Below are 14684 nucleotides of genomic sequence, written 5' to 3'. Positions count from 1 at the left end.
TTTGTGTTCCTATGCAGAATCACAATGTTTTTCTTTGGAACTTTAACAAGAAAAAGGGTCTAATGCCTTCTAATTACAGTCACAAGCATCGACCGGGACAAGTAAGGTGTTTCTTTAGTTTGGCTTGGCCAATTCCTTGGGTATATTATGTACTGTTTTAAGAAACTATTACACTAATTAGCCATTTTATAAGACATCAGAGTAGTAATAATTATTTGTCAATATATACAGGTATGGGATCCCTTATCCGGAAACCCCTTATCCGGAAAGCTTCGAATTACGGAAACCCTGTCTCCCATAGACTCCATTTTAATCAAATAATTCAGAATTTTAAAACTGATTTCCCTTTTCTCTGTAGTAATATAACAGAACCTTGTAATTGATCCCAACATAGATATAAATAATCATGTTTGGATGCAAAACAATCCTATTGGGTTTAATTAATGTTTTATTGATTTTTTAGCGGACTTAAGGTATGGAGATCCAAATTACGGAAAGATCCCTTATCCGGAATACCCTTGTTCCCGAGCATTCTGGATAACGGGTCCTATACCTGTTATAATGTTTTCCTTGAAGCACTTAAGCTTAAAAAACACAGGGACTTAAAAAAGAACAAAAAATCTTTATTAATCCAACGTTTCGAACACTAAATGTGTTCTTCTTCAGGGTTTTGGCCCTGAAGAAGAACACATTTAGTGTTCATAACGTTGGATTTAGAAAGATCTTTTGTTCTTTTTTAAGTCTCTGTATGTGCGACTCTTCTTCATTTATATATATATATATATATGTATAGTGGAACAAGGACAGCACTCCTAGAATTTAAAGAATTGTGAGCAAAATGTAAATGCAAAAATAGAAAGGTTTATTATTCGACATGACGTTTCAGTCTCACACAGAAACCTTCATCTGGACCGAATCACTCCAGATGAAGGTTTCTGTGTGAGACCGAAATGTCATGTCGAATAATAAACCTTTCTATTTTTGCACTCCAGATGAAGGTTTCTGCGTGAGACAAAAACGTTGAGTAATAAACCTTTCTATTTTTGCATTTACATTTTGCTCACAATTCTTTAAATCCTAGGAATGCTGTCCTTGTTCCATTTCACTTTTTTGTACTAGCAAGCAGGTTTTGTTGCTGCAAATGATGTGCACCCTATGGACTATTTTATATATATATATATATATATATATATATAGAGAGAGAGAGAGAGAGAGAGAGAGAATGTTATCTTCCAATCCTTGGCTATAAATATATACAGTGATGTCCCGTTATCCAACATGTTGCTCAGCACCCCACCCCTTTGATGTTGCTCTCAGTGGCCTCAAAGTAGGTGGCCATTTTTAAGTTTCTGGCTTGGAGGAGTTGAAGTTGTCGAAGACAGAGACACAGTTTTACTCCAAGCAGAAATTCCTGCAGGCCAGCAGTCCACATAAGGCTACGAAACAGCCAATAACAACCCTTATGTGGTGTCCTTAAGGAACCTTTTTTATGCTTGTGTGGCTCACCAACACTTTTTACATCTGAGTGTGGCTTGTGAGTAAAAAAAATTTGGGGATCCCTTGTCTAAGGCCACATCCAAACTTGAAAAGTGCTATAGGTGTGGTCATGTGGGAATGATGGGGTTCAGATACCAATTTAACTCTTCTTACATATCTTAGGGCCGATTCACTAAAGTGCGTTAATTTTCATTGCACGCTTTTTTGCGTTAAAATGGACGCGAAAATTAATGCACGATTCACTACAGTATTACCGCTTGCGTTAAGTCGCACATTGCATGCGTTAATTTACGCACAACCACATGAGTTAATTTTAACGCATGCGTTAATTAGCGTGCAGAAATAACACTAACGCATGATTCACAAACACTTAGACGCACTAAATATCGCATTAGTCCGTGAGAAAATTAACACCTACTTGAGGCAGGCGGTAATTATAGAAAAGTACAGTTCATGAGCTTTTTCACACATTTGATAATTATTTCTACTAGTGAGGGCTCTGCTACACGGGGAGATTAGTCGCCCGCGACAAAACTCCCTGTTCGCGGGCGACTAATCTCCCCGAGTTGCCTTCCCCTGCCATCCCACCGGCGAAAATATAAGTCGCCGGTGGGATGGCACACGCGGCGGCGCGATTTTGTGCATATCGCCGAAGTTGCCTCGCGAGGGTTTTTCGGCGATTTGCGCGAAATCGCGCTGCCGCGTGTGCCATCCCACCGGTGACTTACATTTTCGCCGGTGGGATGGCTGTGAAAGGCAACTCGGGGAGATTAGTCGCCCGCGAACAGGGAGTTTTGTCGCGGGCGACTAATCTCCCCGTGTGCCAGAGCCCTGAGACGTCATTATTTGCACTATATACAAACATGGTCAGCAATGATGCATTATTGTAAAGTGACTTGGAATTTTGAGCTTAAACATAAGTATTCAAAGATTACCTGCATCTTGCATTAGTTTTTCTTTGGTTTCATTGAGCCGGCATGCCATTAGCATTATTATATTACTTCTTGGTGGGTGGGCCTTCTTAGGTGACTGACCAGAGTCAAACAGGGTCAAACAAGGCCATTTATTCACATAATTAAGAAAAGCCACACCTCACTCCTAGTTCCTGATATAGCTGTAAGGGTCACTATAGCTAGTGATGTTGGCAAGATAAGCTTGCTGCTTTTATTGCCACAATACAGCTTCCTGCATTCCTGTGTTGATAACAGAAGAGTATATCAGAAGCTATAGCAGCAAGCTGACTTTATGACAAAACAGTTTTACTGCAGGGAACATGGCACACTTGCTTTTTTTTTGTTCCTATACAATTTTAAAACATCCGCCAAAAAAATGCTGAAATTTTGTTTCTTTTTTTTCTTCAGTTGTTTGATGTCCGGCAGTGATAAGGGTAGCCACCCCTGCAACCTTATGAGTACAGTGTGCATAGCGTGCAAGGGGATTGAAGCCTAAACATAAAACTTTGCCTAATGAGAGAAAGCAAGTTTTCAGTGTGCACTAATTTAAAATTTTTAATGGTTTTAAAGTAATTAGTACATTTAATTGCAAGTGAAAGCAGTATTTGCCTGTTGCTTTCTGCACAGCTGGTTTTTGCTCTTGAACCAATACAGTAGGCAGCCCTCCTCTCACCAAAACTATATAGGGGTCATTTACTAAGTCGTTACTTCTCTTAATTTCATTAGGCCTCTGTAAAACTGCAGTGCAGAGACCTGTGTTCCCCCCATAAATAGAGCCCTGCCTGCATTAATGTGGGGCCGGTGAGGGGAGGCAGGAAGAGGTCCCTACTTCTGTCCCCTTATTGCCCACTAACTTGGGCATCATTCAGATATACAAGTTAGGTGGTACCAGCAGGGCGTAGTGATGAAGCCCTTTATTTACCGCTTGCCATAAGAACAGGGCTGCCTTCTGCCCACTGGGACTGTACCTAGCACTGGATTTCCAATGCGGCACTAGGTGCAGAATGCAGCCAGACCCGAGTGCTTTTAGAAAGAGCACTAAGAAGCACGGATTTGAATTCATTTACAGATCTGTTAATCAGGCGGCTTCACTACAGTGTTTTAATAGTCAGGACCAGCAATGTAAAGAATAACAAGAAATAGACAGATATCTCTTTTAATAGCAATTATATTTACAGCTTTTGATGAATACATACTGGAAAGTTGCTTAGAATTATATTTTCATTTTTACGGTAATAGTCTGTTTATGTGTTTACTTTATATAATCCTTGTATCTCTGATTTAACTTATATATACTATATTGGCTGCTGTAAGCATTCTTGAGTTATTTGAGTATTGACCAATTCTTGGATTTACAACCAGTCTGAAAGCTTAATTCTGTCCATTTAAAGTCCAGGAAGATAAAATCTTCAAACTCTCAAACGCATGTTTGCTTTTGATTAGCATATTTAGTTGACATAATCGTATTTTTATTAAATATATAGACCACAAGACAAGCTTTCACACTTTTTACTTTCACCTTTAACAAAGAATTCCTTCTTCACATTTAAATGCATGGCACACAAGACCTTTTCATTATCAAAACAGCAGGGGTCACCAAGGGATGTTTTTAGCTGACATCAATGGAAAGCATTGTGAGTAGCCATACTCCGCAATTGTAGTCTGAAAATACATTGGTGCACATTCTGGGTAACCATTGTGGCCCATCAGTATTCGGCAACAGAGTCGTCAGGTATTGTTAGCATTTTTAAAACTGATTATCATTTTTGGCAGTTTTGACTTTTGTGTTCTTCAGCATGGTTCAACATTTAGCCTTGGAAAATTCATCTTCTCATTCCTTTTCAGCTCTGTGCTCACATTTCTGATAAAGTCTCTGTTAATTAGCCTGTTTTTTCTGAATATTTTCAATTATTATGGTTCAACATAAGCTTCCTTCAATGGGGTTGATTCACTAAAACGAGCGCTATTTATAGCATGCATTAAACATTTTTTTGCTCCTTATTTTTTGCGACGGTTCATTAAAAGGATACTTGCGTTAATTTAGACGCAATGTTGTTTGCATTATTTAAGTCGCGATGAGTGTTTTTCTTGCATTGTTGCGTTAATTCCCGCTGTGTGCAATATATTTTGCTGCTTGCTATATTAGCGCACAATGTAACGCATGATTTAACGCACGTAAAACCACTTTTCTGAAAATGACCATTTCCCTGAAAACTGGAGGCTGCATCACTCTAGGGCCAACACATACTTGAAAAAATCCCACTGCAAAGTCCATGTTGTGTTGCCAAAAGCTCCCAAACCACAATTTTCTTTAAGTACCGCCTGCCCCAAGTAGGTGTTAATATTCACACAGACTAATGCGATATTTAGCGTGTTTAACGCTTCATATGTGTTTGTGAATCATGCGTTAGTATTATTTCTACTCGCAAATTAACGCATGCGTTAAAATTAATGCATTGCAGTAGCACGCAATTTAACCCATGCAAAATCACTTTGACGAATCAGTCATTATTTATAGCGTCAATTTGAAGCAAAAAAACATGCAATACCGCTTATCGACCTTTAGTGAATCAACCCCAATGTGTGGTAGGAATGTGGATTTTGATTATTGTATACTAATTGCCTCACCCTACAGATTGAAATGACCATGCCAGTCTAAATTGTGCAAAGTACTGAATCTGAGACCCATTTACCATCAATATTAAAGGTAGAATCCAAGAAACCCAACAAGATAATATCCCATGAAAGCAAACACAATAAATGTCACAAAGAATTGCTTTAGGGCTGTCATCGGCTACCTAATAGATTGTGTTACATCTGCTTAACTTGATGTGGAAGGAAATATTCACCTCCTTGGTAGTTCAGAGTCCCCGGCAGTGTGTATGAATAAGAAACCTTGGAAGGATCTTTGAGGGGATGGTAAATGATAGCCCCACCAGCTGTTCAGGGACGTTTCTATTGTTAGAGTAGACCCTGTTGTAAGAGAAGTTGATGTCATATTGGTGCTGGGAAGTCAGATGATCCCCACTGGAATAGTCAGCAGGGTATGAGTTCAACTATGGTTCTTTTATCACTTTAAAGTGGTGGAAAAATGTACAAGGATCTTGGATTTTAATATATTCCAGAAGTTGTTTCACTGAAAATGGGACTGGTGGGGTGAAAATACATGAGGACAGATTTTGTTGCAGGCACTCTAGATAAAGATGAAAAGTTCTAGCTAGCCGGGCTGATTGGTTCATCACCAAAAGGGATAACCTGTAAGTTATTTGAAGGCTGTAAAAAGAAGTTCCATAATTGGTTCAGATGGTTCCCAGAGAGAAGCTGCCCAGCTTGTGGGTACATCTTTAGGTTTCTGTTTGAATGTGTGTATATTGGTAAGTTCCACAATCACTCTATTGCAGCCTTGTTACATATAGTTAAATGCACCAAACTCTGCTAACCCAAATATTTATTAGTGCAGTTATTTCATATGTTTCTTCTTGAGAGGAACAGGAGGAATTATCACTGTATTTCTTTAAGTCTAGTGAGGAAGATTCATCTTCTTCTATGATTACAAGTTAAGCTCTAATATTTAGTCACTGATAATACCAACACGTCGCCTTTAATGAGCTCACTCTTTTTCTTATTGGGATTACTGCTATAATGCCCACTGCTTGTCATTTCATGGCAAAGAAATTATTTTCTTTCTAATAATAGCTACTCAATCAGCCAAACGTGTTCTAATCTTAAAGACCACTTATAAAACTGGTGTCTTGTCAGATCCAGCCAACTGCTAATTAGCATTTATGATTTACCAACAACTTTTAATCTTGGGGTGGGCCAAGACAATATTAACATGTATTAACTGTGGCTCACACCTTCCCCCATATTTTCAGTTTAGTTCTGTACTAGAATGGCAGACAAAGAAAGAAAGACATTATTGTTGCATATATAAATTTGCAGGCAAGGATAGTTATATCAATGTTTCAGCATATACTCGTGTTGCCCAAGTCTGGCCTGTTAGATAGAATACATTGACTTATAAGGTCCTTTTTCCTCATTTCATCAATTTTCATGTGATGAAAAATCCCTCAGTTTGCATTAAGTCTTGCACATTTATAATCAAAATAATAAATATGCTTAAAGCCAACACAGACAGAATTCTGTATTTCACATATTACCTGCCAATAACTTTATTACATGGAAAAAGAATCCCAGCAGCAAACATTGTCATGGAGAAGTAAACATTAAGACATCTGTGTTTTTGTTGTAGGATCATAATTTTTAACTTCATAACTAAATGTCTTCTAACTTATTTTTTTCCAGAGGGTTTAGATTAATTTGATTTCATTATATATCAGGTTTTCTGTTTTTCTGTCCTTGACCCCTTTAATATAGGAGCCATTTGTTCTATTCTCTATAGCCATGGCAGTCTTCTTGTCTCTCCATCTTTGAGTTTACTGCAATATCATGCAAGATGTTCCTTTGTGCTGGTTCTGTTTAAGGACTAGACGGCATGACGGTTGGCAGTCAGGTGTGCTATTGGGTCCTTTTTGATCTAATCTGTATATTTATAACAAAGGGAACTGAAGCAACGTGTCTGTGTTTGCTGATGGTGCAAAACATATGTGTAGCAATTAAACCCATCCAGGATGTGAAATCCTTGCAGATGAAAATTATTGTTGATAAAATGTAAGGTAATAACACATGGGATTTAAAACACAGACTACTTATACATTAAACAGGACTATGGTTGGCAAATCCTTTGTAAAGAATGACCTGCTTGTAGATAATAAACAAACAACAGTGCAATGACTAGCAAGGTACTGTTTTTTATTAAAAGTCCCATCTAAAATACGCAGTTGGTATCATCATCATCATCATCATCATCATTTATTTATTTATATAGTGCCAGCAAATTACGCAGCACTTCACAATAAATTTAAACAAACAGGGATCTTAAAAAGTTTAAAAAACAAGGGTATAAATAGTAACAATAGAATCAGAGGGCCCTGCTCATAAGAGCTTACTTTAAAGGGACATAGGGGGTCCAGAGAAGAACGATTAAGCTAATAAAGAGTATAGAAGCTCTTACTAATGAAGAAATACTGGGCAGTTTTGACTTACATTGGGAAAAAGTGCTTAAACAGAGAATATTACTAATAGATATATCTAAGACCTCATACAATAAAGCTTGTGGTGCCTTATTCATCAGTAGATTTTTATACAGGACATTTAATAAGAAGAAATGAGTTTTTAGATGCAAAAAGTGGCTTTTACAGTGATATCTGTAAAGTTGTGTAAGTATTCTGCACTGCACACAAACTATAAAATAATCCAAATATTATCATTTTCCTGTGACAGATAAAACTGCCTACTAATCTGCTGAGCAAACATGACATTCTGGAATGACCAAACATTTATCGGGTAAATATGAGTGGTAAACTTTAAAGCCATCCCTAAATGGGGCTCTCACGGAATACACAATAATAAAAGCAGCATTGCCATACATTTCATACAGCAACGTCAATGTTTTTTTTCAGAGGACTTGACTGGCTGCAAGTTTAGGTAGCCAAACCAAGTACCATGGTTTCATTCTACTGCCAGTTCCTAATGTCATCATTAAAGCCAATCAACCATTCCATGAATAAACACTCCCACATGTATTCAACCCCCTGTTGGGCAGGAGTTACATGAAAGGCATTTAGATCATCTAGGCAACAAACACATCATAACAACTGTCAAGTCATATGAAAAAATGCAGTCCAATGTGGTGAGACGTAACTGCTTAAACCATTTATCAATATAATCTACATGCCTCAAGAATAATCACTGGACAGATTATTTTGTCAATCCCAATAACTGTGCTTTAGCATCCTTTGTCAATGTGTTGCTAACAGTCAGACCCTGTCATTTTAATTCTTTGCTCAGCTTGACTCAGTGCTAAAGAGCTGTTAGCAACACAGTCCATTTCTACTCTTCCAAACATGCACTTCAAATGCTTGCTCCGGGCACTTTAGTCATGTTCCTACTAGTCCCACAGATCTCACATTTTAAAAATCTTCCATAAATCTAATGTGATAGCACAGAGATGAGCAGATGTGATAGATTCATTATTTCCTAGTCTTGCATTCCGTCTGAGTCAGAAATGTGAATTTCTGGAGGGTGTCTTTATATAATCTGCCACATCTGGAGTGTGCCTTGCTATGTTATTTTTAGTGGCACTGTTAGACTAAATGGCTTCTGGGCTTTCAATCATAACGATTCAAACTTTAATTCAAAGAGGATTCCAAAATGATGTCCTAATATGGGCACCCAAATTGTTTCCCAAGGCTGTTTGGGAATGTAAAAAGTTGCAGTTCAACAGTGACTCATGGAATATAACCATAATACAATTTTAACTTATATGCATATATGTGTATACACAAACACACACGTGCATACGTGCAATGGGAAGTCACTTGTGTAACAGAAAATAAGCCCCCTCAATTTATTAAAAAATAGTGCACAAAATAAAGCTGTATTTGCAAAATTACACATGGACATTCAGCACTGGGTTGTTATATCATATGTATGCATAATGTTTATTTTGTACTGATATAATTTCATAGCCCAAAGTGAAAAAAAAATCCCTTCTAGCCATATTTGCATTTATACCAAGTGGAAGTTGCCAATGTGCTTGCCACAGATCTGGATTTCTGTGCCCAATAGACAACAATAGGAAAACCACTACAATATTTTCAGAACAATATGTCCTGCTGATAAATATAATGACCTCCCTTAAAAAAAAACCTAACGATTTCAGATTTTGAAATCTAAAGGATCATACATTGATAGTGTTAGCTCCAGACATGGTTACTTAGAAGCAAAATCACAAAGCTGTAAATCACAGAAATATTTCAGATTAGTTAGTTCAGCAGAGTGCATTCTGCCACTTACCCTATAAACAATCAGCAGGTAGAAAACCCAGAGCAGATATTGCTAAGTGTGCGTGTACAAGTCACAGAGTAGAATAGGTTCAGAATAGAATATAAGCTCTTACCTTTAAGGGACACACTGTGGGATGATTTTGCCTGATTCACTGCACCACAATCACGTTGTTGTCCAGAGTGTGTAACTCTTGATAATGTCCAAACAACCTGGGAATCCCAACTCTGTAACGTTCCCCCTGCTCAGTCAGACATTCCCATTGATCTCTGCACACAGTGCAAGGCACACTGCCCTAACACACAGGTCTTCACTTTGATTTGGCTCCTGAATAAGGCAGTCCCCTTTTAAATTTCAACACCCTCCCACATCTTTCCCCTCTCCCTTGTCAGGATTTCTTTATACACATCTGACAGCTGAGATTATTCTCGCAGCAGCACCAGCATGATGATATATGAATTTAGAAAATGAATAAAAGTAAGAAATGTATGGCCAGGACAAAGTAAAAATACACAATTGTATACAGAGTATATATATATATATATAGTAAATTTAGTGGGGCTGATTTTCTAATAATGGCTAGTAACCCATTGAAATTAACCTGTGATTAGCTTATTATTTACAGAGGGATGTTTGAGTCAGTGTTGTAAACCAAGTAAGCAAATCAATAACTGAAATAATCAAATGATAAATGGTCAAGGCTGTAGGTTCCTGCACTGGTGAAAAGGTTTAACAATTTTAATAAATGAAAACTTTTGTGTTCATTTATGATCACAATTAGTGTGGGAGGTGTTTATCATTGGTGAGGCAAAGTGCCAAAAACAGGTTCAAGTTGCTGTGTTTTTTAACACTCTGTGCACTTCCCCACCTATAGCTGCCTCCAAATAGTTATTGATAATGCAAAGTAAAAACTCATAAAACTGGAATTAAACATCAGTTCAAATGGAATTACAATGAGTTTGTCTAGCACCACATATTACATAGCCCTAAAACTAACTGCAAATGCCCTGTACTTGCCCTATGACCCTAGATTTGGTCTGTTATAAAGATCCTAAAATATTTAAGCCTCCAAAAATTTACTGGGGGCACAAAGCGAGAAGAGATCTTCAAGATAGGGGTTCAATTCAAATGAGTGCCATATAAGCACAGAACACATCAAAATGGGCATAGGGAAAATGGAGAGAAAGAAGTTGTTTGTCTTCCCCATTCACCTAAAGTGTAAATGTACAGATATGTATGCATAGGGATTGGATATGTGCTTGATTGTATGTTTGTGCTGAGTGGCTTGTCTGTATGATAATCATGACAATGGTAAAGAACATTGGTATATTGTTGTTTTTATTTTATTTCTTTTCTTTATACATTTGAGGGATGAAGTTCCAGATAGAATACATAGCTAGAATCTCACTATCCCTTCATTTTTAACAACCATATACAACCATATAGTACCAGAAGATCCATTTCCTTAAACAAACATGAAGCGGATATAGCTTTGGCATTTGAAGTAAATCACGTTTTCCAATCATCCTCTACTTGAGTAAACAACATTAAATATTTTGAGGCTCAATGCAAACATTTATATAATAGCCTCATATTGAAAATCTTATGGCAGCATCTTCAGCAACTCTATACAAACATGAAATAAATTTAAAAGAATTGTTTTCACATGTATCATAGAAGCTTAGTGTGAAGCTCTTAAGCTGTGTATCTATACCAGTGACTGGCAGGAGCTGTAGTGTGCAGCTGTAGAACTGCAACTTGGCTATAGTTATGGAGATTATTATATGTCATAAAACATTTTCATAGGGGCTATTCAATCACTTATAATACACAAGTGAGGTCACAACTACAACTCTGATGTCTAGTTTTGTCTGTTGAAATGAATTCAGCATAGTTTGAGGGCTGCAGACAGGCTTTACCACTTAATCATTACATAACATATGGGACATATCCACCTCTTTGTTTCTACACTAGAACTGCACATTCTTGTCCCTCCTCCATGACACACTTTCACACTTTCTATAACATTTTTCTATGCTCATAATGCTTTTCTAATTTTTACTTTGTCTCCCTTCTTCACATTGTCTACCTACTCCCATCTACATCCTACAGTCTATGTTTATTTTTCATTCCACTTTGCTTGCCCCCTTTCTTTTTTTCTTTTGGAAAAAGAGTCCAGAAGTATCTGGACAACTACCTGCCCAACATCTCATTCTGAAACCCAGGGTTTTATACATTCTGCCCTTTACTATTATGAGTTTCTCAACTTTGCTAGGAAGGGTTTCTACTAGATGCTGGAACATTAATTCAACCCCAAGAGCATTAGTGATGTTGGGTGATTAGGCCTAGCTTGCAAATGGTGTTCTAGTTCATCCCATAGATGTTCAGATGGGTTGAGATCAGATCAGTCAGATTCTCCCTCTCCCATTTCAGCAAACTGACCCTGCACAGACCTCACTTTGTGCATGGGGACAAAGGGCCTTCCCCAGGAAGAATGCAATTGTTAAGAATGAAATTATAAACTATAGCATTAAGGTTTGCATAGGCTGGAACCATCACCCTAGCCCAAACTATGACTTCCAAGACCACTATTTGTCCTCTGCCAAATTTCATAGTTGCCTTCCACATTCAGGCAGGTAGCAGTTCTACTAGAATCGACCAAACCCAAACTGCCAGATTCATCACTCAGAGAACCCTTCCCAGAGTCCAATGGCATAGATCTTTGCACCACTCCTATTATTATATGGCAAGATTTAGGCTTGCATGTGGTAGTTCAATAAAACATCCATGCTTCCAATTAACAGCTCTTATGAGAAGTTGCTATTTTAGAATGGTTGTCTGGATACCTTTGGATTTAAAAACTCTTCCAATAATTAAATAATGTGTCCCAGTATAGTATCATACAATATATTATAAATGGCATAATGTATGTTTCAGCAACTCTAGGCTTTATGTATATAGCACTAATTACATGTCTCCACCAGTGGCCATACAATACCTGTTCACTGATTAACTAGAAGAACTTTGCACAGGGATGTTTAACATGACTACATTAAGGTGTGAATAAATGTAAACATGAAAAAGATGACTGAATTCCAAGAAATGCAGAGAAACAATAGATCCTACAGGTAAAGATAAAAGTTAAACTGTTCTTGTTCTTTGCCATGCACAGTATTATCACTGCAGCCAGAACACCAGTCTGCTTTCAGTAAGCCTCTTATGATACTCTACTGTGTCAGGGGATTAGAATGGAATTTATATCTCTTAAAAAAAGTGAAAAAATGAGAGAGAAATACTATAAATAAATAAAACTTCTGGTATGTGTGTTTGAAGTGTTACCATAGTTTCAGGAAGAGTCTGAAAAATAGACCCTATTGCCTAAAGGATAAATGGTGCTGTAACACAGATATTAACTGTGCATTTCCAAAGAGTTGGATTATATGCGCTTTTATATGTGTTCTGTTTTGTTATATCCATCATCATTCTGATTTCCATCAGATGCTGGAAGAATTCTATAAAGTTTGAACTCCTCAGGCTTCACACACACACACCTGTTTGTACCTGTGTCTGCTGCGTGCAAAGCAGTGGGGCAGTTTTTTCTTTTCTAACCAGCCAGTTTTTGGCATAAGGGCCGTACTTTATGCCGCAGTTTAAAGCTGGCTGCAAAAAGCAAAAAAGAAAGTGGAAGAAACTAGGCAATATGTTGTTTGCAGTATGGGAAATCTGTCAGGTTGAGGAAGCATGCTAAGAGACTAAAAAAAAAAGCTATAAGAAAACAAATAAGAAGCCTGTTTGTGAAAAAGAGTGATAAAACATCCACTGCAGTTTTGTGGAATACGGGCATAGGGCCCCAGGGCCAAACGATTGAATTACCCTGGATTCTCCCGATATCGGGGACCGCATCAACGAGCCGATGCGGACCCCGATTCGACTAGATTTTCTAGCCTGCCCGATCGAGATCTGGCCAATTTCAGGCCAGATATGGGTTGGGCAGGCCCATCGGGAGTGCCCATACACGGGCCGATTAGCTACTATTGGCCCATTAATGATTTAATCTTTGCGATAGTTACACCACTAAGAACAAGCTAACTAGAAGAGCTGCAATTGTATTACATAAGTTGTACCATAGGTGTGCCCATAGTTCTCCCTATATTTGCTAAGGACTTTTCTCTCTAAAATTAAAGAGGAACTCCAGCTTCCAAACCAAAATTTGTTAAAGAGCCCCGCACAACACAGAAACCCCTAATATATCCATCACTGTCATCTGTTCCTTTAAAAAGTATGAATGAATACCATTTTTATATGCTGAAATCCAGCTGCAAAACTGTTCTTATTTTTATTCATCATTTGAAATCCTGGCAGGGGAGGAGGGACTAAAACACTGATGTTTCAAAATTGTAATAACTTTTCCACCACTTACAGACAGCATGCAGGATTCATTGAGGTTTGGCATGGTGCCGAGAGACTGGCGGATTGCTAATGTGGTGCCGTTATTTAAAAAGGGATCTCGTTCTCAGCCTGAAAACTATAGGCCTGTTAGTCTGACATCAGTAGTAGGAAAGCTTCTGGAAGGGGTAATAAGGGATAGGATAGTTGAATACATTGCAGTTCACAATACTATTAGTTTGTGCCAGCATGGTTTTATGCGTAACAGATCTTGCCAGACTAATTTAGTTGCCTTTTATGAGGAGGTGAGCAGGAACCTTGATGCTGGAATGGCAGTTGATGTCATCTACTTAGATTTTGCTAAAGCGTTTGATACAGTACCGCACAGAAGGTTAATGATCAAATTGAGGAATATTGGCCTAGAACATAATATTTGTAATTGGATAGAAAACTGGCTGAAGGATAGATTACAAAGAGTGGTGGTAAATGGAACATTTTCTAATTGGGCCAGTGTGGTTAGTGGAGTACCGCAGGGGTCAGTCCTTGGTCCTTTGCTTTTTAACTTGTTTATTAATGACCTGGAGGTGGGCATAGAGAGTACTGTTTCTATTTTTGCTGATGACACTAAATTGTGCAAAACTATAAGTTCCATGCAGGATGCTGCCGCTTTGCAGAGCGATTTGACAAAATTGGAAAACTGGGCAGCAAACTGGAAAATGAGGTTCAATGTTGACAAGTGCAAAGTTATGCACTTTGGTAGGAATAATATAAACGCAAACTATCTACTGAATGGTAGTGTGTTGGGGGCATCCTTAATGGAGAAGGATCTAGGGGTTTTTGTAGATCACAAGTTGTCTAATTCCAGGCAGTGTCATTCTGTGGCTACTACAGCAAATAAAGTGCTGTCTTGTATAAAAAAGGGCATTGACTCAAGGGATGAGA

The 14684-nt window shown here is 37.9% G+C and overlaps 1 protein-coding gene across 1 annotated transcript in view; it reads right to left on the bottom strand.

Moving 5' to 3' along the window:
• vit (vitrin) overlaps positions 1-9687 on the bottom strand; it is a 55604-nt gene extending 45917 nt beyond the window's left edge. The window contains exon 1 of the mRNA XM_002934462.4: positions 9472-9687. The gene's annotated coding sequence lies outside the window, so the exon portion shown is untranslated. The remainder of the gene's footprint in view (positions 1-9471) is intronic.
• Positions 9688-14684: the final 4997 nt, after the last annotated feature.

This window comes from Xenopus tropicalis, chromosome 5 (genome assembly GCF_000004195.4).
Source record: "Xenopus tropicalis strain Nigerian chromosome 5, UCB_Xtro_10.0, whole genome shotgun sequence".
Taxonomy (NCBI): domain Eukaryota; kingdom Metazoa; phylum Chordata; class Amphibia; order Anura; family Pipidae; genus Xenopus; species Xenopus tropicalis.
This window is presented reverse-complemented; position numbering and strand designations above follow the sequence as displayed.